The sequence below is a fragment of the Geotrypetes seraphini genome, chromosome 6 (assembly GCF_902459505.1).
Source record: "Geotrypetes seraphini chromosome 6, aGeoSer1.1, whole genome shotgun sequence".
Lineage (NCBI taxonomy): Eukaryota > Metazoa > Chordata > Amphibia > Gymnophiona > Dermophiidae > Geotrypetes > Geotrypetes seraphini.
Genome location: NC_047089.1, coordinates 111,722,594 through 111,749,213, shown reverse-complemented (window position 1 = coordinate 111,749,213; position 26,620 = coordinate 111,722,594). Strand labels below are relative to the sequence as shown.

The 26,620-nt window shown below is 44.3% G+C and overlaps 1 protein-coding gene across 1 annotated transcript in view; it reads right to left on the bottom strand.

The window, feature by feature from the left end:
• HERC2 (HECT and RLD domain containing E3 ubiquitin protein ligase 2) overlaps positions 1-26,620 on the bottom strand; it is a 3,346,202-nt gene that overhangs the window by 2,871,534 nt on the left and 448,048 nt on the right. The window lies entirely within an intron of this gene.

The following is a 26,620-nucleotide window of genomic DNA, read 5'->3' as shown; positions in this document are numbered from 1 at the left end:
AAATAGCGGTAAATTGCTCTTAATTTTAACATTACTAAACATAGGGTAAGGAGGGATGAAATACAATTCATAAAATAAAGAAGAAACATTGAGGGAAAATACAAAAGGGAAATAGGTAACACAGGTATAACAAAAGTAAAATATAATACTCCAATAATAAAATTATGTTGAAAATGCATCTTTAAAAAGGAAGGTTTTTAATTCGGTTTTAAATTTCCCAAATTCTTTCTCCTCCCGTAAAAAAATAGGGAGGGCGTTCCAAGTCTGTGGTGCTGTACATGAAAAAATAAATTGTCTCCTCGTATTAATAATTTTTAATGAAGGAATAGATAGCAGATTTTGTTCGCTAGATCGTAGAGTTCTCTTTGCAGAATATGGAATAAGTAATCTAAATAAAAATGCAGGGGTCTTATTGTTCAGAGTTTTAAAAATAATTATGCATCACTTATAAGTGATTCTATGAATAACAGGGAGCCAATGAGCCTTTTTGAGGAGAGGTGTTACATGATCAAATTTTTTAGACTTAGTTATTAATTTTATAGCTGTATTTTGTATAATTTGTAGTCATTTAATTTCATATAAAGCAATTCCTTTAAATAAAGAATTGCAATAATCAATTTTAGACATCACCAAAGAGTGAATCAATATAGTAAGTGCCTTGGGACAGAGAAATTTAGAGATGGAACGAATTTTACGCAACCTATAAAAGGTAGTTTTCACAATGTTACTAATATGATCATGATAATTGAGTTTATTATCAAAGATTACTCCTAAAATTTTTGCATTTTTAACTAATTGTAGGGGAGTGTTATGAATTGAAATTGGAGAAACAAGAGGAAAACTATCCTTCCAAGGAAATAGCATAACATTAGTTTTTTTTATATTGAGGGCCAGTCTGTTTTTATCTAGCCAATGATGAACTTGATCAAGTTTTCCGTTAATGACCGAAATTTCACTTATGTTATTGTTATTTAAGGGGTGCAATAATTGTATATCATCGGCATAGGCAAAAACATGAAATCCTATGGATTGGCATAGTGTCATCAGTGGTGCTAGAAAAATATTAAAAAACAAAGGTGAAAGAATAGATCCTTGTGGAACCCCATGAGAAATCTGAGAAGGTAGAGATGAAGAATTATTGAAGATAACTGTAGAAGTACGATCACTAAAGTAAGATGTGAACCAGGCTAGAACTTCATCTGTAACCCCAATAGATTGAAGTCGAGCGAGGAGTAACTGGTGATCAATCGTATCAAACGCTGCTGAAAGATCCAACGAAATTAACAGCACCGATTGATGATGATCCAAAAAATATTGAATAGAAGTTGTCATACCAATAAGGGAGTGTTCTGTACTATGGTGTTGTCTAAAACCGGTTTGATTCGGATGTAACACATTAGTTTGTTCTATAAACTCTGAAATTTGGTTGAAAACAATTTTTTCTGTTAATTTTGCCAGAAATGTAATATTAGATATTGGTCTATAGTTAGACAGTTCATTGTGATCTACATTTTTTTCTTTAATAATTGGTCGGATATATGATTTTTTCCAATCCAAGGGTACCGTATGTTGATTTAAACTCTCTGTAACTAATACATGAATCAAAGGCCCAAAGATGTCAAAATATTGTTTAAGAATTAATGGTGGTATTTGATCAGCTTTTGAACTTTTGATATTCAGAGTTTTTAGAATAATTTCAATCTCATTTATGCTAGGCATTTTGAATTTTGAACATTTAGAGGATAGTAAATCTGGATTGGTCTGTTCAAAATCACTTGAAAGTGATAAATTTTTGAATGATTTTCTAATGTTAATAATTTTTTCAGTGAAATAGTCAGCAATTTCTTGGGCTGTAGGAACTCTGCTACTTGAATCACATTGTATTTTATTATTTGATGTTATTTTATTAAGGATGTTATAAAGAATAGAAGAGTTTTTAGCTTTTAAAATTTTTCCGGAATAGTATTTCATTTTGGTTTGATTTATTTTTGTTTTATAGGTTTTCACATGTTCCTTGTATGTCATAAGATTATTATGGGATTTATCCTTCCTCCATCTACGTTCAAGAGATCTTAATTGTTTTTTTAGGAGTAAAAGATCTGCGGTAAACCAAGGGTTACTAATTTTACGGGCAGAAATGATTTTATTTTGTATTGGAGCAAGCTTATTTAAAGTAGATCGAATAGCTCTATTCCACAAATTGGTTAAATCCTCTATTGAGGTAGTAGCTGATTCAGAAAAATCTAGTTTAAATGTAGCTTGTATTGTATCGAATGAGAGTTCCGTAAAATCCCTGAATGAAAGTGTTTGTTGTTTAGTATTAGGTTTAATATATGGGTTAACATATGTCAATGAAATCAGAAAGTGATCAGACCAAGGAACTGAACGGCAACAATTTAAGGAGAAGTTGTTCTTTTCTGATGTTGGAATTAATACTGTGTCAATGGTATGACCAGCCTGATGTGTTGGTTGTGTTATTAATGAGCATAAATCTAATTGATTAATAAAGGAAAGAGCTGTTTTAGTAAAACTGTTGCTTTGATCATCAAAGTGGATATTAAAGTCTCCCAAGATTAATGGATTTGAGGAAGAGCTACCGAATTCAAAAAGTAAGGATTGAAGATGGGCAATATTATCAGAATTTATCGGGGGAGGAAGGTAAATTAGTAAAACATCTGTTCTGGGTTTTGTTTGTATAGTAAGTCGCAAATATTCAATAGGCACATTGCCTATAGATTGATCCACCTGGGTCAGTAAAAATTCTTTAAATATTATAGCCAGTCCTCCACCTTTTTTATTGGAACGATGGTTATAAAAAAAGGAGAAACCATCTGGACAGGCAAAAGTAAGATACGCTTCATCACCCTCTAATAACCACGTTTCAGTTAGAAATAATATATCTATCGATTGATCTATAATAAGATCTCTAATAAGATGATATTTTGTTTTAATAGAGCGAGTATTAATTAAGCATATATTTAAAGATTTGAACTTGAGCTTTTGAGGTAATTTGGAGTTAGTGGAAGATGTTCTATCAGTAGAAAGTAATTTTAAATTAGGTGGTGAAATAGTGTGCGGGTTAATCTGATTGGGTTCGATTTTTATGGGTCTACGACCCCAAAAGACCGGAATAAATGATGGTGTATTCTCCATATCTGCAAAATTAGAATTAGGAGTATGAGGAGCATATACGTCAGTTTCCAATAGTAGAGCACAAAAAAAAGGAGCTATTAAGCAAAGGTGAGAAATTTTATTTAATTTTTTTGTAGTTTTTTTAGATTTGAAAACGACTTTAGAAATAATCCACAATCCGCACTGCAGTATCGCACAAAGGAGCGCATTAAGGAGCAGAACCTTAAGCGCGCGCCTTTGCGGTGTGCGCCGCAAAGTGACTGATTTTAAATGTCATATACCGGAAGTTGAGGGGTGGATTCAGGAACGCGCCACCGCTGCGCGGCGGCAGAGATATCACAGAGGAAATAACGGAAGTTGAGGGGTGGATTCAGGAACGCGCCACCGCTGCGCGGCGACAGAGAGATCACAGAGGAAATAACTGAAGAAAATAAAAGCAAAGTAAAAGCCTTAACACAGTTAAAATAGAACAAAATTTAAAACCACTGGAAGGAAGGAGGTAGGCAGGCAGGCTGCTTCGGGGGAGGGGTTGGGACAAAGGCTGGAAGGAAAGACATAGGAAGGAAGCACTTGGGCACTATGGTCATAGGACAGAGGCACTGGGGGAACTATGGACACAGGACGGAGACACTGGGGGTACTAAGGACACGGGAAGGAGGTACTTGGGGCACTAAGGACACAGGAAGGAGGCACTGGAGGCACTATGGACACAGGACGGAGGCACTGAGGGCACTAAGGACACGGGACAGAAACACTGGGGGCACTAAGGACATGGGACGGAAACACTGGGGGCACTAAGGACACAAAGGGACCTGAACAAACTGAGTGAATGGCCAAATAAATGGCAAATGTGCTTCAATGTAAAGAAATGCAAAGTCTTGAACATAGGGAAAGGAAACACAATGTACAACTACAAGATGGGGGGGAATGGTATTGGGGAAAAGCAACCTAGAAAGGGACTTGGGGGTTTTGGTGGACCAAACAATGAAGCCGGGGGCACAATGCACAGCAGCCTCCAAGAAGGTGAACAGAATGTTAGGCATTATCAAAAAAGGAATCACTACCAGAACCAAAGCAGTTATCCTGCTGCTATATCGGGCAATGGTGCGCCCGCATCTGGAATACTGCGTTCAATACTGGTCACCATATCTTAAGAAGGATATGGTAACACTGGAGAGAGTCCAGAGAACAGCAACAAAAATGATAAGAGGCATGGAAAACCTTCAGTATGCTGAGAGGCTGGAGAAACTGGGGCTCTTTTCCCTGGAAAAACGGAGACTTAGAGGGGACATGATAGAAACTTACAATATCATAAAGGGTATAGAGAAGGTAGAGAGGAACAGACTCTTCAGACTGGTGGGGGAAACAAGAACAAGAGGGCACTCAAGAAAATTGAAGAGAGACAGATTCAGAACGAATGCTAGGAAATTTTTCTTCACGCAGAAGGTGGTGGATACCTGGAATGCGCTTCCAGAGGAGGTGGTAGAGCAGAGTACGATTTTGGGTTTCAAAAAAGGGTTGGCAAGTTCCTGAAGAAAAAGGGGATTGAAGGGTACAGTTAGAGGGGTACTACACAGGACAAAATGTCTTAAATAAAGGATCACTTACAGGTCACTGACCTGGGGGGCCGCCGCGGGAGCGGAATGCTGGGCGAGATGGACCTGTGGTCTGACTCAGCAGATGCGATGCTTATGTTCTTAAGGACACGGGAACAAGGCACTGGGGGTACTAAGGACACGGGAAGAGGCATTGGGGGCACTAAGGACACAGGAAGGAGGCATTGGGGGCACTATGGACACAGGAAGGAGGCACTGGAGGCACTATGGACACGGGACAAAGGTACTGGGAGCACTAAGGACACAGAAAAGAGGCACTGGGGGCACTAAGAACACGGAAGGAGGCACTGGGGGCACTATGGACACAGGAAGGAGGCACTGAGGACACAGGATGGAGGCACTGGGGGCACTAAGGACATGGGATAGATGCACTGGGGGCACTAAGGACACGGGTTTCAAAAAAGGGTTGGACAAGTTCCTGAAGGAAAAGGGGATTGAAGGGTACAGTTAGAGTGGTACTACACAGGACAAAATGTCTTAAATAAAGGATCATTTACAGGTCACTGACCTGGGGGGGCCGCCGCGGGAGCGGAATGCTGGGCGAGATGGACCTGTGGTCTGACTCAGCAGAGGCGATGCTTATGTTCTTAAGGACATGGGAACGAGGCACTGGGGGCACTAAGGACACGGAAAGGAGGCACTGGGGGTACTAAGGACACGGGAAGGAGGCACTGGGGGTACTAAGGATACAGGATAGAGGCATTGGGGGCACTATGGACACAGGAAGGAGGCACTGTGGGTACTAAGGACACGGGACAGAGGCACTGGGGGCACTAAGGACATCTGACGGAGGCACTGGGGGTACTAAAGACATGGGACGGAGGCACTGGGGGCACTAAGGACACAGGACGGAGGCACTGGGGGCACTAAGGACACGGGACGGAGGCAATGGGGGTACTAAGGACACAGGAAGGAGGTACTGGGGGCACTAAGGACACGGGACATAGGCACTGGGGGCACTAAGGACACGGGACAGAGGCACTGGGGGCACTAAGGACACGGGACGGAGGCACTGGGGGCACTAAGGACACGGGATGGAGGCACTGGGGGCACTAAGGACACGGGATGGAGGCACTGGGGGTACTAAGGACACAGGAAGGAGGTACTAGGGGCACTATGGACACGGGAAGGAGGCACTGGGGGCACTATGGACACAGGAAGGAGGGACGGGGGGCACTATGGACACAGGATGGAGGTACTGGGGGCACTAAGGACACGGGACCGAGGCACTGGAGGCACTAAGGACACAGGACGGAGGCACTGGGGGCACTAAGGACACGGGACGGAGGCACTGGGGGCACTAAGGACACGGGAAGGAGGCACTAGGGGCACTATGGACACGGGAAGGAGGCACTGGGGCACTATGGACACAGGAAGGAGGCACTGGGGCACTATGGACACGGGACAAAGGTACTGGGAGCAATAAGGACTCAGAACGGAGGCACTGGGGGCACTAAGGACACATGAAGGAGGCACTGGGGGCACTATGGACACGGGAAGGAGGCACTGGGGGTACTAAGGACACGGGAAGGAGGCACTGGGGGCACTAAGGACACAGGATAGAGGCATTGGGGGCACTAAGGACACAGGAAGGAGGCACTGGGGGCACTATGGACACAGGAAGGAGGCACTGGGGGCACTATGGACACAGGAAGGAGGCACTGGGGGCACTATGGACACAGGAAGGAGGCACTGGGGGCACTATGGACACAGGAAGGAGGCACTGGGGGCACTATGGACACAGGAAGGAGGCACTAGGGGCACTATGGACACAGGAAGGAGGCACTGGGGCACTATGGACACGGGACAAAGGTACTGGGAGCACTAAGGACTCAGAACGGAGGCACTGGGGGCACTAAGGACACATGAAGGAGGCACTGGGGGCACTATGGACACAGGAAGGAGGCACTGAGGACACGGGACGGAGGCACTGTGGGTACTAAGGACACGGGACAGAGGCACTGGGGGCACTAAGGACATCTGACGGAGGCACTGGGGGTACTAAAGACACGGGACGGAGGCACTGGGGGCACTAAGGACACAGGACGGAGGCACTGGGGGCACTAAGGACACGGGACGGAGGCACTGGGGGTACTAAGGACAAAGGAAGGAGGTACTGGAGGCACTAAGGACATGGGAAGGAGGCACTGGAGGCACTATGGACACAGGAAGGAGGCACTGAGGACACGGGACAGAGACACTGGGGGCACTAAGGACACGGGACAGAGGCACTGGGGGCACTAAGGACATCTGACGGAGGCATTGGGGGTACTAAAGACATGGGACGGAGGCACTGGGGGCACTAAGGACATGGGACGGAGGCACTGGGGGTACTAAGGACACAGGAAGGAGGTACTGGGGGCAATAAGGACACGGGAAGGAGGCACTGGGGGCACTATGGACACAGGAAGGAGGGACTGGGGGCACTATGGACACAGGATGGAGGTACTGGGGGCACTAAGGACACGGGACCGAGGCACTGGGGGCACTAAGGACACAGGACGGAGGCACTGGGGGCACTAAGGACACAGGACGGAGGCACTGGGGGCACTAAGGACACGGGACGGAGGCACTGGGGGCACTAAGGACACGGGACGAAGGCACTGGGAGCACTAAGGACGGAGGCACTGGGGCACTAAGGACACGGGAAGGAGGCACTGGGGGCACTATGGGCATAGGATGGAGGCACTGAGGGCACTAAGGACACGGGAACAAGGCACTGGGGGCACTAAGGACATGGGAACAAGGCACTGGGGGCACTAAGGACACGGGAAGGATGCACTGGGGGTACTAAGGACACAGGATAGAGGCATTGGGGGCACTAAGGATATGGGAAGGAGGCACTTGGGGCACTAAGAATATGGGAAGGATGCACTGGGGGCACTAAGGATATAGGAAGGAAGGAGGGAGGGAGGGAACAGAAAGGCACAATTGTGGGGCCTGAGTGCAGAAAGAAAGGATACAGTTAGAAGGAAATGCAACCAGAGGCTCATTAAATCACCAGACAGCAAAGGTAGGAAAAATGATTTTATTTTCAATTTAGTGATCAAAATGTGTCCGTTTTGAGAATTTATATCTGCTGTTAATATTTTGTACTATATTTGTCTATTTTTCTATAGTTACTGAGGTGACATCTGCCTTGACATCTTTGAAAACCTCCCAAAATATAAATGATAATTAACATTTTCTCTGTGTATAGTGTGCTTTGTAAGTTTTTAAAAAATTTTATGGTTACCATTATGAATTAATAAGATATTATGTGTACATGAAAAATGAATAGAAGAAAGTGGGGGTGGGATTGGGGTGGGGCTTAGGCGGGATTGAGGGCACAACTGACAATTAATAGATGTCCCCTTTTGATGAAAAAAATAAATGGTCACTTTAAGCATAACCTCTCTTTCCTGCCCCTCCCCATGCTCTAGCAGCAGCTTCTCCTCTGTCAAGCCCAACCAAGCCCCATGGTCCAACAGCCCCCCAACCAAGTTTTACCTTTAAATAAGTGTTGCTTTTCTCTAGTAGCAAATGATAGCTTTAGTGATACACATAAAGCTGCCTAAAGTGTTGGCTATTGGAGCTACTCTTTTCCTCCATTTCTCCTACAAATGTTTAAAGTTATAGGGCACTACATTTGAATTCCAGTATTCAGCTTTTACAGTATTTCGAATTGGAAAAGTGCCTTTATGAATTGTTACTGATTAACTCTACATCTCTTTTTGGTTATGTGAGCTTTATTTTACCTGAAGAAGGACATGAAGATACTTGAGAGGGTTCAGAGAAGAGCGACAAGAATGATAAAAAGTATGGAAAACCTTTCATACGCTGAGAGGCTAGAAAGGCTGGGGCTCTTCACCCTAGAAAAGCGGAGACTCAGATGAGACATGATAGAGACTTACAAGATCATGAAGGGCATAGAGAAAGTGGAAAGGGACAGATTCTTCAGCCTATTGGGAACTACAAGAACAAGGGGGCACTCGGAGAAATTGAAAGGGACAGGTTTAGAACCAATGCTAGGAAATTTTTCTTCACTCAGAGGGTGGTCGACACCTGGAATGCGCTTCTGGAGGCTGTGATAAGACAGAGTACATTAAGGGGATTCAAAGAGGGAGTGGACAAGTTCCTGAAGGATACCGGGATTGAGGGATATAGATAAAGGTATAGATAGGATCATAAAAGGGTATAGATAGAAGAATAATGGGAATTGAAAGGTTTTAGTCAAAGGATCACTTACAGGTCATGGACCTGATGGGCCGCCGCGGGAGCGGACTGCTGGGCGCGATGGACCTCTGGTCTGACCCAGCAGAGGCAACTTCTTATGTTCTTATTATATGATTTTATTTACTGAGAAATGTATATTTTGGGGGCATTATAAATTATTCTTTGATAAAAAAATATTAATGACTAGGCCTCTGCTTTGCAAATACAGTCCATTCTCATTCACGCGTTCCAGATTTGTGATTTCGCTTATTCACAGTTACATGCATTGTGTCACTATTCGCCATTCATGCCACATGTTTACGTATTCAAGGCCCTCCAACCTTAGAAAAAAGCTTTGTTTCCTTTCATGGTTTTGGCTTTGCATCAGAAACAGCCAAATGTCTAGAGAGAGTGAGTTGCAAGCAAGAAAGAGTGAGTTGCAAGCATCTATAGCTCCAAAAAGAATGGCCACCAAGCATCAAAAGAGCACACTTACTTACCGTAACAGGTGTTATCCAGGGACATGAGGCAGATATTCTCACATGTGGGTGACATCATCCACGGAACCCCGGTCCCATGTGCATCGCTACTTTAAAAACTTTTGAAAGTTTGTGACCGACCACACCGCACATGTGCCTTCCTGCCCGACATAGGCGCATTGCTCCTCAGTTCAGGTAGCAAGCTAAGAAGCCAACCAGGAAAAGTGGGTTGTAAAAATATCTGCCTGCTGTCCCTCGATAACACCTGTTACGGTAATTAACTGTGCTTTATCCCAGGACAAGCAGGCAGCATATTCTCACATGTGGGTGACCTACAAGCTAACCAGAATGGGATGGTGGGAGTGTTGGCCTTTTAGGAACATAAAATTTGTAATACTGTTTGGCCAAAGTGCCCATCTCGTCTGGAAAAAGATTCCAAACAGTAATGTGAGGTAAATGGTTGAACCAAGGACCAAGTAGCAGCTTTGCAAATTTCCTCAATAGGAGTAGAGCGGAGAAAAGCTACTGAAGCTGCCATAGCTCGAACTTTATGGTCTGTGACTCAACTCTCAAGGTGCAGCCCAACATGAGAGTAACAGAACGAAATGCGAACAGCCAACCAGTTGGATATCATTCTTTTGGAAACAGGATGCCCCAATTTGTTAGGATCAAAAGAGATGAAAAGTTGTGGGAATGATCTGTGAGATTTAGTCCTTGGCAAATAATAAGCTAATGCTTGTTTGCAGTCCAGAGTATTAAGAGCCTTTCACCTGGATGAAAATGGGGCTTGGGAAAAAATACTGGCAGCATAATCTATTGATTGAGATGGAATTCATAGACTATCTTTGGAAAGAACTTTGGATGACTGCGAATCACCACTTTGTCATGATGAAACACTGTAAATGATGGATCTGCTACCAATGCTTGAAGTTCACTCACTCTTCTGGCAGAAGTGAGGGAGATGAGAAAGGCAACTTTCCAAGTAAGAAATTTGAGATGTGCAGTAGACATTGGTTCCAATGGAAGCTTCCTCAAGTTGCCAAGTACTACATTGAGATCCCATACTATTGGAGGTGATTTTACATTGAAAATTTCTTTCATAAATCTGGAAATGAGAAGATGAGCAATAAAAGGTTTAACATCCACAGGCTGATGAATGGCAGTGATCACACTTAGATAGACTCTAATAGATGAAGACTTGAGGCAAGAATCAGATAAATGGTGGAGATAATCCAAGAGATGAATTTCGGGTACTCATGAAGAAGACACCAAGCAGAAAACCGTATCCACTTTTGTTGATAACACTGCTGAGTGGCTGGTTCTCTGGAAGCTTCTAAAATTAGTCGAACAGGCTGAGAAAGATGAAGAACAGCTGAACTCAAGCTGAGAGGCACCAAGCTGTTGGGTGTAATGACTGAAGACTGGGATGCAAAAGAGATCCTTGACTCTGTGAGAAGAGATGGGAAAATTTGAAAAGATATTGGCTCCTTGATACTGAGTTGAAGTAGAAGGGAGAACTGTGGTAGCCTGGGTCACCGAGGAGCTATCAGAATCATGGTGGCTGACGCGTGCTCAAGTTTGACAAGCGTCTTGAGAACAAGAGGAAAGGGTGGAAATGCATAAAGAAGTGAGGAAGTCACTGCAATATGCTGCGAAAGTGGGTCGAGAGCCTGTGACCACTGAGATGCTAGGGTTCACTGAGGAATCCTTAGGTGCAGTCTCCCAAAGGGAGTCACATGGATTGTTGATGCCATGTGTCCTAAAAGAACCATCATATGCCTTGCTGACAGACTGAATCTGGGTAACCTGATTGCAGAGTTGAATAAGTGTGTCTTGAAGCTGCTGAGGAAGAAACGCTATGAGTTGAGTGGAGTCTAATAGGGCTCTAATATACTGGAGCTTCTGAGATGGTTGAACTGAAAGAAATCTTGGTGAATCTGGAAGATGTACTGAGCCAAATCAACAAGTTAAAAAGTGATAAATCGCCAGGACCAGATGGTATGCATCCCCGGGTACTAAAAGAACTCAAACATGAAATTGTTGACCTGCTGTTAGTGATCTCTAATCTGTCGCTAAAATTGTCTGTAGTACCTGAAGATTGGAGGGTGGCCAATGTTATGCCGATTTTTAAAAAGGGCTCCAAAGAAGATCCAGGAAATTACAGATCAGTAACATTCACTTCAGTGCCGGGCAAAATGGTAAAAACAATTATAAAAAATAAAATTGTGGAACGTGTAGACAAACAAGATTTAATGAGAAGGAGTTAGCATGGGTTCAGCCGAGCGAGATCTTGCCTCACAAATTTGCTTGACTTCTTTGAAGGTGTGAATAAACATGTGGATAAAGGTGACCTGGTTGATATAGTGTATCTAAATTTTCAGAAAGATTTTGATAAAGTTCCTCACAAGAGTCTCCTGAGAAAATTAAAGAGTCATGGGATAGGTGGCAAAGTTCAGTTGTGGATTAGGAATTGGTTATCGGATAGAAAACAAAGGGTAGGGTTAAATGGTCATTTTTCTCAATGGAGGAGAGTAAACAGTGGAGTGCTGCAGGGGTCTGTACTGGGATCGGTGCTATTTAACTTATTTATAAATGATCTGGAAATCTGTTCAAATTTGTTAAAACGCATGTGGATTGTGAAAAATTGCAGGCGGACCATAGGAAATTGGAAGACTGGGCATCCAAGTGGCAGATATGACCAGTCAGGCTCGTGCCTGCCTTGGTCCCTGAGGTTTCCCTAGTGTCCACCGGTGGAGCCAGAGAAGCCCAGGTGAGAGCAGGCTCAGTCAGAGCAGGGCGTGGCTCTCCTCCCATGAAAGCCAGTGGATGTTAGCAAGCTGCTAGGCAGGTTAGGGAGAAAGCTCAAGGCTCTCCCTAAAGAAGAGCTTTCTGCCTCAAGCATGGGTAATACCTGTGATCCAATGGAAATGGAAGAAGCTGAATCTAATTCAGAGTTGCTGGAAAATTGACAAAGGTCACAAAAATGTGTGAGCAATGCAATCCTTTACATCTGTCTTCGTGGGGGAGAATCCAAACAGTTAAAATGATGATTTTGCCTGTAGTTTGTTACCAAATGTGTATGTTGCCAGTCTATTTTACAGGGGTCATTTTACAAGAAATTAAATAGTGTTTTAACTAAATTTATTTGGCTGGGCAAAGCAGCGAGAATTGCCTTAGTATCTCTACAAAAACCAACTGCAGAGGGTGGGGTAAATTTTCCTAATTTTTATAGGTATCATCAATCCTATATTATGCATCAAGGTATGTACTGGATCCTCCCTGAGCTCATGGAAAATCTTCCAGATTGGTTGTGGCTGGAATGGCAACTTATGTCACCATTGAGAATGAGCAAATACAACACAAGCCCCTCGAAAAACCAAACAATATAATCTTACTACACTTTCGACCTGGTTTACAGCACAGCACAACTACTCATGAAAGATCAGCAGAGTCCACAAAGAGAAGTATTAAACATTCCACAGGCATAGAGTTCCAGAACAAGGCAGAAAAACCCACAATTCGCACATCAGCAACGCTTCTTCTGTGAAAATTATTAAGAGGAGGAAAAATCCTCAGATCCCCCCCTCCACCAAACCAAGAAACTCAGGTTGAAAACAGGTGGAGTTTTACAAGGTGTAATAAAGTCACTGGCATAAAAAACCTCCTCAATAATATTTCAATAGAGAAAAGCCTTGTGCAATGCAAGTGGAATATACTCTACCTTGTATCAGTGGTTAAAGCTACAGCCTCAGCACCCTGGGGTTGTGGGTTCAAACCCACGCTGCTCCTTGTGACCCTGGGCAAGTCACTTAATCCCCCCATTGCCCCAGGTACATTAGGTAGATTGTGAGCCCGCCGGGACAGACAGGGAAAAATGCTTGAGTACCTGAATAAATTCATGTAAACCGTTCTGAACTCCCCTGGGAGAACGGTATAGAAAAATTGAATTAAAAAAAAAAAAAAAATGATTTGAAAAGCCAAATTCTATTGAGTAAACAGAAAAACACCGCACATCGACGGTGGCCAGCGTTTCACTAATTATAAGCTGCCTCAGGATGTGAAATCACAGTCAATCTCTCAAATCAACTCCTCGATCAAACATGGTAGTTCCCCAAACAAAATAATTTTCTCAGAAGAAGCGTTGCTTATGTGCAAATTGTGGGTTTTTCTGCCTTGTTCTGGAACTCTATGCCTGTGGAATGTTTAGTACTTCTCTTTGTGGACTCTGCTGATCTTTCATGAGTAGTTGTGCTGTGCTGTAAACCAGGTCGAAAGTGTAGTGAGATTATACCATTGAGAATGAGTCATGTGTTAAGTATTAAGATGCCCAGGTTATACAAGGACAATAGCATACTAGTTGATACATGGAAAATATTAAAATGTGTGAATAGTTTAACACCTATTCCAATTAATAAATCAATTTATCAAACCATATGGCTGAACTCCAAGATTCAAATCGACGGATTTAAAGTCATCTGGAAATATTGGATGAAGGCGGGTATTCGTACTCTCGATGATGTTATTTCTGATGGTAAGCTGCTTGAATTTTCACAATTGCAACACATATTTGGTCTTAATAAATCACAAAATTATAGATGGTTGCAGTTGAAGCAGGCCATTCAGGTAGGGTTCCCTGAATGGAAAAATCTTAGTAATCAGTATAATCTGCCGTTCCTGTGCTTCCAGGCGGATTTCCTGGGTCACCCGGCTTCTCAGTGGTATAAATTAATATCTGAATTTTTGAATAAGAAACCAAAAACTGGTCTTTGTGATATTGGAGTATTGAGATAAAGCATCAGATTACTGCATCTCAATGGCCACGAATTTGGACTTTGAGGATGAGGTGTACAATGTCGGCATCTATGAGACAAACTTGTTTTTTCTTATTACATAGAGCATTTTGGACCCCAGTTCGTTTACAAAAATTAGAAAGCTCTAAGTCTAATAGATGCTGGCATTGTCATCTTGAAGCTGGAACATTAGATCATTTATTATTCTACTAGTGATTTAGTCCGTTACATTCGTTACAGTAACGGGTGCTAGAAGAGCCCCACTTATACCCTGACCTTGACTCTGACCCCACCCATGCCCCGCCTCTATAATGCCTGGACCCTGCCTCCCACTGATCCCAGTCCCACCACTTCACCTTTCACCATTTCCTTTGTACCCTTTTGGCCCTCATAGATCCTCCATTGCATTTATCACCTGACAGGGTCTTTACTTACCTGAGGCGGCAGCAGCAGTCCTGACGTACCAACCTTTCCTCCCTCAGTGCCCCAAAGCAGCAGTGGTCCTATCATTTCCATCTCTCCCTTTCCCCCTTTCACACCCTCTACCATCTCTCTCTGACCCTGTTTCACCCCTTTTGCCATCTTTCCCTTTCCTGTCCCCCTCTGTCGTTCCCCAAGACCATCTCTATCCTGCCCCCTCCACACTCCCTGAAGTTTATCTCTCCCTATCCCCTACTATCTCTCCTGGTCCCCCTAGTAGCCCCTCTGTCCTTCTCATCCATCTGTCTCTGTCTCTCTTTCCTTTCCTCATTTGAGTCCAACATCTCTCCCTTCTCCCACTCTCTCCCCCGAATCCATCACCTCCTGCATCTGTGGAGCTCTCGCAGCTCCTCATCGTCCTCCTCCAGCCAGGCTTCAGCCATCTACACTGGCTTCGGGCTCAGCCGCCAACAGCTGCCGCGGCCTGCAGCCGCTGACAGCCGCCACGGCAGACATCCACCTCGGGGGAGAGATTCTCGTGTGCGCCGGGAAGGGGGGGAGGGGGGCACGACGGCAGTGAAGTTACAGGGAGGGAGGGAGTAGAAGCGTGTATGTGCACTCTTGCCCGCGGTGACCTACAGCGCATGGAAAACAGGAGCACACAGGTCAGAGTGCACATGCGTGGCTTAGGCTTTTATTATATTAGATTGTCCACTGATGCATATTTTTGGGGAATCCATATGGAGTCAAGTAAATAATTTACTGGAAAATCCGGTGGCTTTATCGTATGATAGTGTGCTATTCGGTACATCAATGAGAGCAAGGAGCCAAATTTCGTCTAATAATAATAAGTTACTACTTATTATGACAGGGGTTGCCATACAGCATATTACAAATAATTGGAAAAATTGGGATCGGCTATGTTATAATTTTTGGTGGAACTCTTTATTTCCACATCTTTAAAATGGAGCATGCTATAGCTATTCAACAGGGGCATTTTAAGAAATTTAGAGATGTTTGGGACCCATTAACAAAATACTGTAAAGAATGAATATTACTTTTTCCCTTTGAACATACACGTCCAAGATGGTGGAGGAATAATTTTTGTTTTCTTAAAACTGAAGATAATTGTTGGGTTTTTGGGGGGTGGGATATTTGATTTGAATTAGTTTCTGATAGAATATTAAGTGATCTTAAAGTTTTAAAATGAATAAAGAATTAAAAACAAAAAAAGAGTTGCTGGAAGCAGACCAGGAGATGCCAATGGAGTTGCAAGGAGAACTGGTTCCTGAGGATTTATGTGCAGCCCCTTAACCGATGGAAGTAGGCTTGGCAACTATTTGCAAGGACTGAGCAGAGAATTGTGAGTTTTTTTCTTCTGTTTGCTGTTCTGACTGTTTTTTTTTTTGTTTCAGTCAGTTGCATGGACTTCCTGAACTGTGGGATTGTTTTTCTATTTTGGCTATCTACACAGTTTGTTAAGCTGGGATTACTTTTGTGGGGAGAAGTTTGCCAACAACTGGGAGGAATTTTGAAAGCTGTTTTGTGCTTTTTTTTCAGGCAAACTTTAGGCACTCCCCTAGACCCAGCATTGCTATAAGATAAGCTGGAGGCTTTACTTTTTAAGACTGATTATTGGTGTATCATAGCAGAGAACTGAACTTTCTGGAAACCTGCTAGGAGCTGGCTTTGAAATCCTTATTGCAAGAAGCTCTGTAGAGAATAAATCACAGAGATTATTGTCATTTTTGAGGAGAAATCCTGAACTCACCGAGTTTTCTCTTTGAGGTTTTTTTTCTGTTGTGTTTTGCAAGTTACATTGATTTTGGGATTTTGCCATTCTGTTTCATTCTGACATTAAATTTTCTTTGGAAAACGAACCTGGAACTTTGTGCTTTGGTTATACTCATATTAATGCAGTTCCTGCAGGGTGACTCCACATTGGGTCACACACCGATGCAAGTTTAGTGTAACCACTAGGGGCATTGAGGAGTCCCGTTGGAAGACTCTGATGCCTGCTACACAGATGAAATTTTATGTGGACAAATGAAAAGTGATGAAAATTGGGAAGAACAACCTGAATCACAGTTACCGGATGCTAAGGTCCACCTTGGGGGTTAGCACCCAAGAAAAGGATCTGGGTATCATTATAAACAATATGATAAAACCTTCCACCCAATTTGCGGCGGCGGCCAAAAAAGCAAACAGGATGCTGGGAATTATTTAAAAAAGGATGGTTAACAAGACTAAGAATGCTATAATGCCCCTGTATTGCTCTATGGTGCAACCTGATTTGGAGTATTGCGTTCATTTCTGGTCTCCTTATCTCAAGAAAGATATAGTGGTACTAGAAACTGAAAGAAGCCAAGAGAGAGACACGTCTGATGAAAGCGCAGGCAGAAGAACAAATGGCTAAAAATGTAAAAAAAAGAGAGACAAAATTTTTTCAGATATAAAGGAAGATGAAAAATGGAACTGCTAAACTAAAAGATGCTGGGAACTGATATGTGGAGAGTGATGAGGAAAAAGCAAATGTGCTAAACAAATACTTCAATTCTGTGTTCATGAAAGAAAATCCTGGAGAATGACCGAGATTGTCTGGCAAAGTAACACGAGAAAATGGAGTATATTCTGCATCGTTCATGGAGGAGATTGCTTATGAGCAACTTGAAAAACTTAAGGAGGACAAGGTGATAGGGATCCATCCCAGGATACTGAGGGAGCTCAGAGAGATTCTGGTGGGTCCTATTAAAGATTTGTTCAACAAATCTTTGGAGATGGGAGTGGTTCCTGGGGATTGGAGGAGAGTGGAAATGGTCCCTATTCATAAAAGTGGTCACAGGGATGAAGCGGGAAACTACAGGCCTCACTTCGGTTGTTGGAAAAATAATGGAAGCGTTGCTGAAAGAAAGCATAGTGTACTTCCTTGAATCTAATGGGTTACAGGATCTGAGGCAACATGGCATTACTAAAGGTAAATTATGCCAAAAAACCTGATTGAATTTTTTGATTGGGTGACCGGAGAGCTGGATAGAGGACATGTGCTAGATGTAATTTATTTGGATTTCAGTAAAGCCTTTGATACGGTTCCTCATAGGAGGCTCTTGAACAAACTTGAAGGGCTGAAGTTAGGACCCAAAATGGTGAACTGTGTTAGAAACTGGCTGTTGAACAGACGCCAGAGGATGGTGGTTAATGTAAGTCGCTTGGAGGAAGGAAATGTGAGTAGTGGAGTCCCTCAGGGTTCGGTGCTGGGGCCGATCCTGTTCAATATGTTTGTGAGTGACATTGTTGAAGGGTTAGAAGGAAAAGTGTGCCTTTTTGCAGATGATACCAAGATCTGCAACAGAGTAGACACTGAGGAGGGAGTGGAAAATATGAAAAAGGATCTGCAAAAGTTAGAGGAATGGTCTAATGCTTGGCAAATAAAATTCAATGCAAAGAAATGCAAAGTAATGCATTTGGGGATTAATAATTGGAAGGAACCGTATATGCTGGGAGGTGAGAAGCCAATATACACGGACAGGGAGAGGGACCTTGGGGTGATAGTGTCCGAAGATCTAAAGGCAAAATAACAGTGTGACAAGGCAGTGGCTGCTGTCAGAAGGATGCTGGGCTGTAAAAAGAGAGGCGTAGCCAGTAGAAGGAAGAAGGTGTTGATGCCCCTGTACAGGTCATTGGTAAGGCCCCACTTGGAGTATTGTGTTCAGTTTTGGAGACTGTATTTGGCAAAGGACGTAAGAAGACTTGAAGCGATCCAGAGGAGGGCGACGAAAATGATAGGAGGCTTTGCCAGAAGACGTATGAAGAGAGAATGGAAGTCCTGAATATGTATATCCTAGAGCACTGTTCTTCAACCACCAGTCCGCAGGAAATTTATGCCGGTCCGCACAGGGCTGGCGAGATTGACTAACTTCAATTTCCTGCTGGTCCATGCAGGGCCGGCAAGATCGACGAGTTATTTTCAGCTGGGCCGTGCTGGGCCGGAGAGATCATGGGGAGCCTCCGACAGTGGCTTTCTCCCCTCTCTGCAGCTCTCCTTTACTTCTCAGCGCAGTGATTCACGAAGGCAGCCTTAGGGCTTTTGCTGAGTTGCGGCTGCCTCTGATGATGCAACTTCCTCTTTCCTCAGAGGCGGCGCGACCCAACAAAGGACCCGAGGCTTTCTTCCTGAATTGCTGTGTTGAGAAGTAAAGAAAGCTGCTGGGAAGGGAGAAAGCCACTATTGGAGTCTGGGAAGCTGCTGGGCAAGGGAAAAAAAGGGACAGCTGCTACTGGAGAGGGAGAAGGAGAGATGCTGTTGGGAGGGGAGGAGGGGAGGAGGGAAAGGTATCTGGGAAGCTGCTGGGCAAGGGAAAAAAGGGATAGCTGCTACTGGACCTGGAGGGAAGGAGAAGGAAAGATGCTGCTGGGAGGGGAGGAGGGAAAGGAGTCTGGGAAGCTGCTGGGCAAGGGAAAAAAGGGACAAATGCTACTGGACCTGGAGGGAAGGAAAAGGAAAGATGCTGCTGGGAGGGGAGGAGGGAATGGAGTCTGGGAAGCTGCTGGGCAAGGGAAAAAAAAGGGACAGCTGCTACTGGTCCTGGAGGGAAGGAGAAGGAGAGATACTGCTGGGAGGGGAGGAAGGGAAGATAGTTACTTCTGGACAGGAGGAAGAGGGAAGGGAGAAGGAATAAGGAAGGAAACAGCTGGCAGGGAGATTAGAGGATGGGAAGGGGACAGACAGGCATGAGAAAGTAGAGAGATTGATGATGGGAAGGGGTCAGCAGAAAAATAAGCAGAGAGGAACAACGATGGTAGATCTGGTGTAGGAGAGATAAAAATGAAGAGAGCAGTGAAGCTGGATTGAATCATGTAAAAAGGAGAGAGGGGACACAGGCTGGATGGAAAGGGGAGAGGGGCATAGAGATACCATATGGAAGGGGGAGAGGATAGACAGTGGATGGAAGGGGCAGATGCTGGAAGGAAGAAAGTGAAAAGAAGATGAAAGCAGAAACCAGAGACAACAAAAGGTAGAAAAAAATAATTTTATTTCTATTTTGTGATTAGAATATATCCGATTTGAAATATATATCCTGCTAGAGCTGGTGTTAGACATAACTGGGGACTGCAAAGTCCAGGCAGCGCTTCTTTAGCTTCCAGCTGGCTTAGGGCGCTCTCTGACCAGGGGGCAGTTGCCCTAGTTGCACTCCCCTAAAACTATTCCTGTCATGTGTGACTGCAGTATTCTGTTAGCATGATATTTCTGTGTAGCATTCTGTAATAATTTGGCTTGTTCAGTTTTCTAGATAGTAGAGGGGATATATATATGAACAGGAGGGGAGACAGGGGTTTTGTTGATCCTTGCTCTGTATTATTTGTATTTATAAAATGACAATTGTACAGAATATTGTTTCTTTTTATACTTTAATAAAATACATTCAATATAAAATCATAACTGAGGCTTGTGTGGATGGGATTAGATGATTTGCGGGGACCGAGCTCGCGGAGATGGGGCGGAAACAGGGTTTTATAATTTTAGTCCTAGTAGTTTGCCGGTCCACAAAATAATTATTTTATTTTTGCTGGTCCACAGGTGTAAAAAGGTTGAAAAACACTGCCCTAGAGGAAAGGAGGGACAGACGAGATATGATTCAAACGTTCAAATACTTAAAGGGTATTAACGTAGAACAAAATATTTTCTAGAGAAAGGATAATGGTAAAACCAGAGGACATAATTTGAGGTTGAGGGGTGGTAGATTCAAGAGCAATGTTATGAAATTCTACTTTACAGAGAGGGTGGTGGATGCCTTTAATGCGCTCCATAGAGAAGTGGTGGAGAGGAAAACGGTGATAGAGTTCAAAAAAGCGTGGGATAAACACAGAGGATCTAGATTCAGAAAATAATATTAAATAATGAACTAAGGCCAGTGCTGGGCAGACTTGCACGGTCTGTGTTTGTATATGGCCATTTGGGGGAGGATGGGCTGGGGAGGGCTTCAATGGCTAAGAGGGTGTAGATAGGCTGGAGTAGGTTTTGACAGAGATTTCGGCAGTTGGAACCCAAGCACAGTACCAGGTACAGCTTTGGATTCTTGCCCAGAAATAGCTAAGAAGGAAAAATTTTAAATTGAATCAGGTTGGGCAGACTGAATGGACCATTCGGGTCTTTATCTGGCATCATCTACTATGTTACTATGTTAGAAAGGTTCAAAGAAGAGCAAATAAGATGGTAAAGGGTTTGGAACTCCTCTCGTATGAGGAAAGGATAAAACGGTTAGGGCTCTTTAGCTTGGAAAAGAGACGACTGAGGGGAGATATGATTGAAGTCTAACAAAATCCTGAGTGGAGTAGAACGGATACAAGTGGATTGATTTTTCACTCCGTCAAAAATTACAAAGACTAGGGGACACTCAAAGTTACAGAAAGATGCTCTTAAAACCAATAGGAGGAAATTCTTTTTCACTCAGAGAATAGTTAAGCTCTGGAATGTGTTGCCAGAGGATGTGGTAAGAGCGGATAGCGTAGTTGGTTTTAAGAAAGGTTTGGACAAGTTCCTAGAGGAAAAGTCCATAGTCTGTTATTGAGAAAGACAAGGGGAAACCACTGCTTGCCCTACATTAGTAGCATGAAATATTGCTACACCTTGGGTTTTGGCCAGGAACTAGTGGCCTGGATTGGCCACCGTGAGAGCGGGCTACTGGGCTTGATGGACCATTGGTCTGACCCAGTAAGGCTATTCTTATGTTCTTATTTGGGAAAGTTGATTTTGAATCCCAAATTCTGTAGAAATAGAATAGTCTGCTGTGTCACTGAGAGCACAGTGAAACATGAGAGGTCCTTGATGAGCCACTCGTCCAGATAAGGAAAAACCTGAAGACCCCAAGACCTCAAGGCCGCTGCTACATCAACCAGGCAAAGACTCCGGGAGAAGATGTCAGTACGAAAAATAGGACTTTGTATTGGTAGTAGTTCTGTGCCACTCGAAATACGAGATATTTCCTGGAAGCCAGGTGAATTGAAATGTGAGTGTAGGCTTCCTTTAGGTCCAGAGAGCATAGCCAATTGTTGTGATTCAGAAGGGGATATAAAGTTGCTAGAGATAACGTTCTGAATTTCTCCTTGACCAGAAATTTATTGAGAGCTCTGAGATCCAATATCAGTCAAATACCTCCCCTCTTCTTTGTTATCAGAAAATAACGAGAGTAAAACCCCATGTTCTCTTGTTCTGGAGGAACATTAATGGCATTGAAAAGTAGTAGACTATCTCCTGAAGCAGAGAGGGATGAAGGAGATTGGAAACAGACTCTCTTGGAGGAAGGTCTGGAGATACGATGAGAAAATGAAGGGAGTAACCTTCTTGTATGATGTTTAGAACCCAGAGGTCAAAGGTAATCAAACTTCCAATGATGAAAGTAAACTTGAAGATGACCTCCAATTGGTTGAGGGAGAGGCAGGGGCAACTTGACTGATACTATGCTTTCGAGTAACTGATCAAAAAGACTGAGTAGATTTAGCCAAAGCAGATTGTGAAGATTTTTGGGAACACTGTTGTTTTTGTTTGTTCTACTGAGGGCGTGAAACAGTGGTTGGTTTAGTAAAGTAACATCTCTGATAAGACATAGACAGTTTAAAAGAATGTGAAGTGGACGGTTTTGGTTTAACTAAGGAGTCCCAAGATTTCTCATGAGCGATAAGTTTTTGAATGGCATTCGCAATGGTATCTCCAAAATGTTAATCGCCCAGACAAGGAATATTAGCGAATCGGTCTTGAAGATTGACATCAATGTCATGAGTCCTAAGCCATGCCAGCCTTTGCATGGCAACAGACACAGAGGAAGCTCTTGAAGATAATTCAAAGAGTCATAAGCAGATTGTACTAAATGTATCGGGCAATGGTGCACCCGCACCTGGAGTACTGTGTTCAGTATTGGTCACCGTACCTTAAGAAGGATATGACAATACTTGAGAGGGTTCAGAGGAGAGCGACACGAATGATTAAGGGCATGGAAAACCTTTCATACACTGAAAGATTGGAGAAACGGGCTCTTCTCCCTGGAAAAGCGGAGACTCAGAGGAGACATGATAGAGACCTACAAGATCATGAAGGGCATAGAGAGAGTAGAGAGGGACAGATTCTTCAAACTTCAGAACATAAAAGAACAAGAGGGCATTCGGAAAAGTTGGAAGGAGACAGATTCAGAACGAATGCTAGGAAGTTTTTCTTTACCCAGCGTGTGGTGGACACCTGGAATGCGCTTTCAGAGGACGTAATAGGACAGAGTACGGTACTGGAGTTCAAGAAAGGATTGGACAATTTCCTGCTGGAAAAAGGGATAGAGGGGTATAGATAGAGGGCTACTGCACAGGTCCTGGATCTGTTGGGCCGCCGCATGAGCGGACTGCTGGGCACGATGGACCTTGGGTCTGACCCAGTGGAGGCATTGCTTATGTTCTTACAAAACTGAAAAAGGGTGGAGACAAACTGTTGAAAATCATTAGCACGGTGAGAAGGGAGGTACTTTTGATTCATTGGTAGCTGTTTAAGCAAATGTTTAAGGTAGCAAGTAGAATGAAAAGTATAATTGTTCACACGACTGGACAACATGGAATTTTGATACAGACGTCTTCCAAATCTGTTCATGGTGCGACCCTCTCTCCCTGGTGGAACTGAAACATAAAACTTGGATGAGATAGACTTGTTGAGAGTAGACTTCACCACTAAGGATTGATGAGACAGTTGAGGCTTATCAAATCCTACAGTGGGTGTAATCTTATAAAGAGAGTCAAGCTTCCTAGGAGCAACAGGGACCGACAAGGGGGGGGGGGGAACTCCCAATTTTTGTAAAAAGTATCCTTCAAAATAGCATGCAGAGAGAGCTTTATAGCCTCTTTAGGATGATATTTTATATCCATTGTCTCCATGTACTCAGGAATATATTTGAATTCTGCTTCCAGTTTAAGAGACCTATCTTTACCAAGCTATCTGATAAAACAGGTAAAAGAAAGTGTCTCGGGGGTCACATAATGGCTGGTTCCTGAGCAGACGTCTGGGCACAGAGTTCCGCTCCGACTGCCCTGATTTCTTCCTCTTATTCTTTGTTCATGGCTGGTGGTGATTTCTTTTCAGATGCATTTGAGTAGGCTAGTGAAGGGGGAACATCGCTGTGCTCCGTGGAGGCGACGATCTACTTTCCGTGCCACAGGGGATGTCGCCTAAAGTTTCCCGGCCAGCGAAAACTAGTGGGGGCCCAGAGTGCAAGATGGCGGGGATGCAAACAGACGCCCTAACAGATCGCATTTGACACAATTACTAGATGACAAACTTGCCAAATTGCATGCCTCCATGGACGAACTGAAGGATGTCCTGGCGGGAAAAGCGGTACAACTTCAACAGGTAGAGGTGCGCTTGTCAGCTCAGTAGGATCACCCAGTGGCGGTGTACGGCAAGCTGGACTCTCTGGAAACACGAGTCTGCCAGCTCATGGAGAAGGTCGAGGACCAGGAGAACAGGGCCCGACGGAAGAACCTCAGGATCATCGGTATTCAGGAGAGTGTTAAGAATCCTGAGCTCCTGCACATCGTGGAGAGGTGGCTGCCGAAGAAGTTGGGCCTGCCGGAGCAGGTGGGCCCTGTGGTGGTGGAACACATGCATTGCGTGGGGCAATGCCGAGAGAGTGATAGCCACGGAAGACCGAGAGCTGTATTGGCCCGTTTCCACAACTATGCCATAAAGGCTTGACTGCTTGATCTCTTTAAGAAGTCACGACACCTGGCCTATGAGGGCACAAAGATTTTGATCTTTCAAGATTTTTCTACTAAGGTTGCTGAACAGCATAGAACCTTCACGCCTTACTGCTCCCAGCTGGTTGCAAGAGGGATCAGATTTGCCTTCTTATACTCTGCTAAGGTGCGCTTGACCCAAGAGAATCGTACCTTTACTATGTCTAAGGAGGAGGAGCTGAAGCGTTTTATTGAGTCTCCCAGCCCAGTAGGGAAGCTATGGGACTCATGTTGCTACCTGCATGGTGGATGCCTATGGGAGCTACTGCCTTGGAGAGTGATGGTCGATCTTCCTTTCCTCCCTGCATCTCCACCTTGAGGGGGCACATCTTTGTCCATGAGGATGTCTCCTGTGTCACCTTGGGAGAGTCTCCCTGGAAGAACTTGACTACTCTACTTGCTGTCCTGGATGGTGGGGGCTTCTCTTGGGGTGTTCGGAGAGCGGTATTTTGTTGCAGAGCTGCCTCCCCTACGGAACTCTATTGGACGCTTCATGGACCACTTTGGGTTTTGGTTTTGGGGGCTCATTGCCCTATACAGTTTGGATGGTGATGTTTCCCTTAGTTCTTTGTATTTTTCTTTCTTTAGTCTCATTAATCCACTGGTCATGGACTGAACTGGTTTCTGCTGTTGTAGTTGGCCTAGGGGGTTGGATAGGGGAGGGGTGTTGGGAGGGGAGTGTGAGTATCTGTGTATGCTTAGAAGCTGGGGTTGGTGGTTGTAATGGGGCTGTGGAGGAGAGTGTGGATTTGGGATGCGGATTGTTGAGTTGGGTGGGGGAGGGGAGGGGAAGCATCTGTGGGGGCTGGGGGGATTTGTTTGAAGGAACAGGAAGTTTTGCTGGGGGGGGGCTGTGTCCTAGGAGTCTGTCTCAGCATGATTCATTGTGTGAGTGGGCAGCGCATCGGCTCGGCTGGGAGGCCGTTGCTACTGCCCCATGTGGACTGTGGTTTTTCGCATACACCTGTGTTACACCTCATCCTCATGAGTGGTGTTAAAATTGCTAGCTTTAATGTTGATGGGCTGCACTCTCCTGTCAAGCGCAGCAAGGTGCTCCAATATTGTAGGAAACTGCGGGTTGATGATTTGCTCCTTCAAGAAACGCACTTCAGTGCCTCCAAACTACGCAGGGATTGGGTGGGAGAGCTTGTCTATGCCTCTTATAATAGCAGACAAAGGGGCATTGCTGTGCTTTTCTACAAGAAACATCTGCACACTACACAAATTGGTTCAGGACCCTGAGGGTCGCTATGTGATCTGTGTAGAGGAGTTTTTGGGGAAAAAGTATGCTTTTTGTTCAATTTATGCCCCCAATGTTTACTCTCATCGATTTTTCTCTGTTCTTGTGGCTGCCCTTGCCCCTTTCTCAGAGTATCAACTAGTGCTAGGTGGGGATTTTAATATTACTGCTGACCCTCTTATAGATTGCAAACCTTCCAAGCTTCGCTTAAATCATAGGGAACATAAAGGGGTCAACTTTGTCACTAATCAGCTGGGCCTTGTGGACCTGTGGCGCATGCTCCATCCTGACGAATCTGATTTTACCTATCATTCTTCAGTGCACAAAGTGCATAGTCGTTTAGACTACTTGTTAGTGTCTGGAGTTAAGCAAGTGCTGATTGAAGATGGCGTACTTTCTGACCATCACTTGGTCTGGATGGAGCTGCTTGATCCGCAGGTGCCGCAGAGGTCATTGTCTGGTTGGAGAATGAATCCCACCCTCTATGAGGACGCAGACTTCCGGGCTTTTTTGGAAAACAATGGAATTCTTATCTAGCAGACAACCCCTCTTCTGATGTTTTGGAGGTGGTGTTCTGGGAGGAAAACAAAGCAGTTTTACAGGGTAAAATTATTGTCTACACTACGCACAAGCGGAAGGTCCAAGACCAGACACTGTTGGACTTGGCATGTCAATTGGGGATGGTGCAGGGTGATCTGCATAAATCTGGGTCTGTAGCCCACAGAAGTCGGTACCTGGGGCTGCAACATCAAATTAATGAGCTGTTGGCTCAGAGGGCCTTACGGGACATTCAGATGTACAAGTATCGTATGCATCGCTGGGGAAATAATGCAGAAAAATTGGTGGCCTCCTTGGTCAATCAAAGAGCTCGCAAGCGTCTTATCTCTAAAATACGGGCTCAGGATGGCACTGAGGTGACCACGTTGCCGGCTATTCAGCAGAGCTTTGTAACTTTTTATCAGGCCTTGTATGATCAGGGGGACTGTG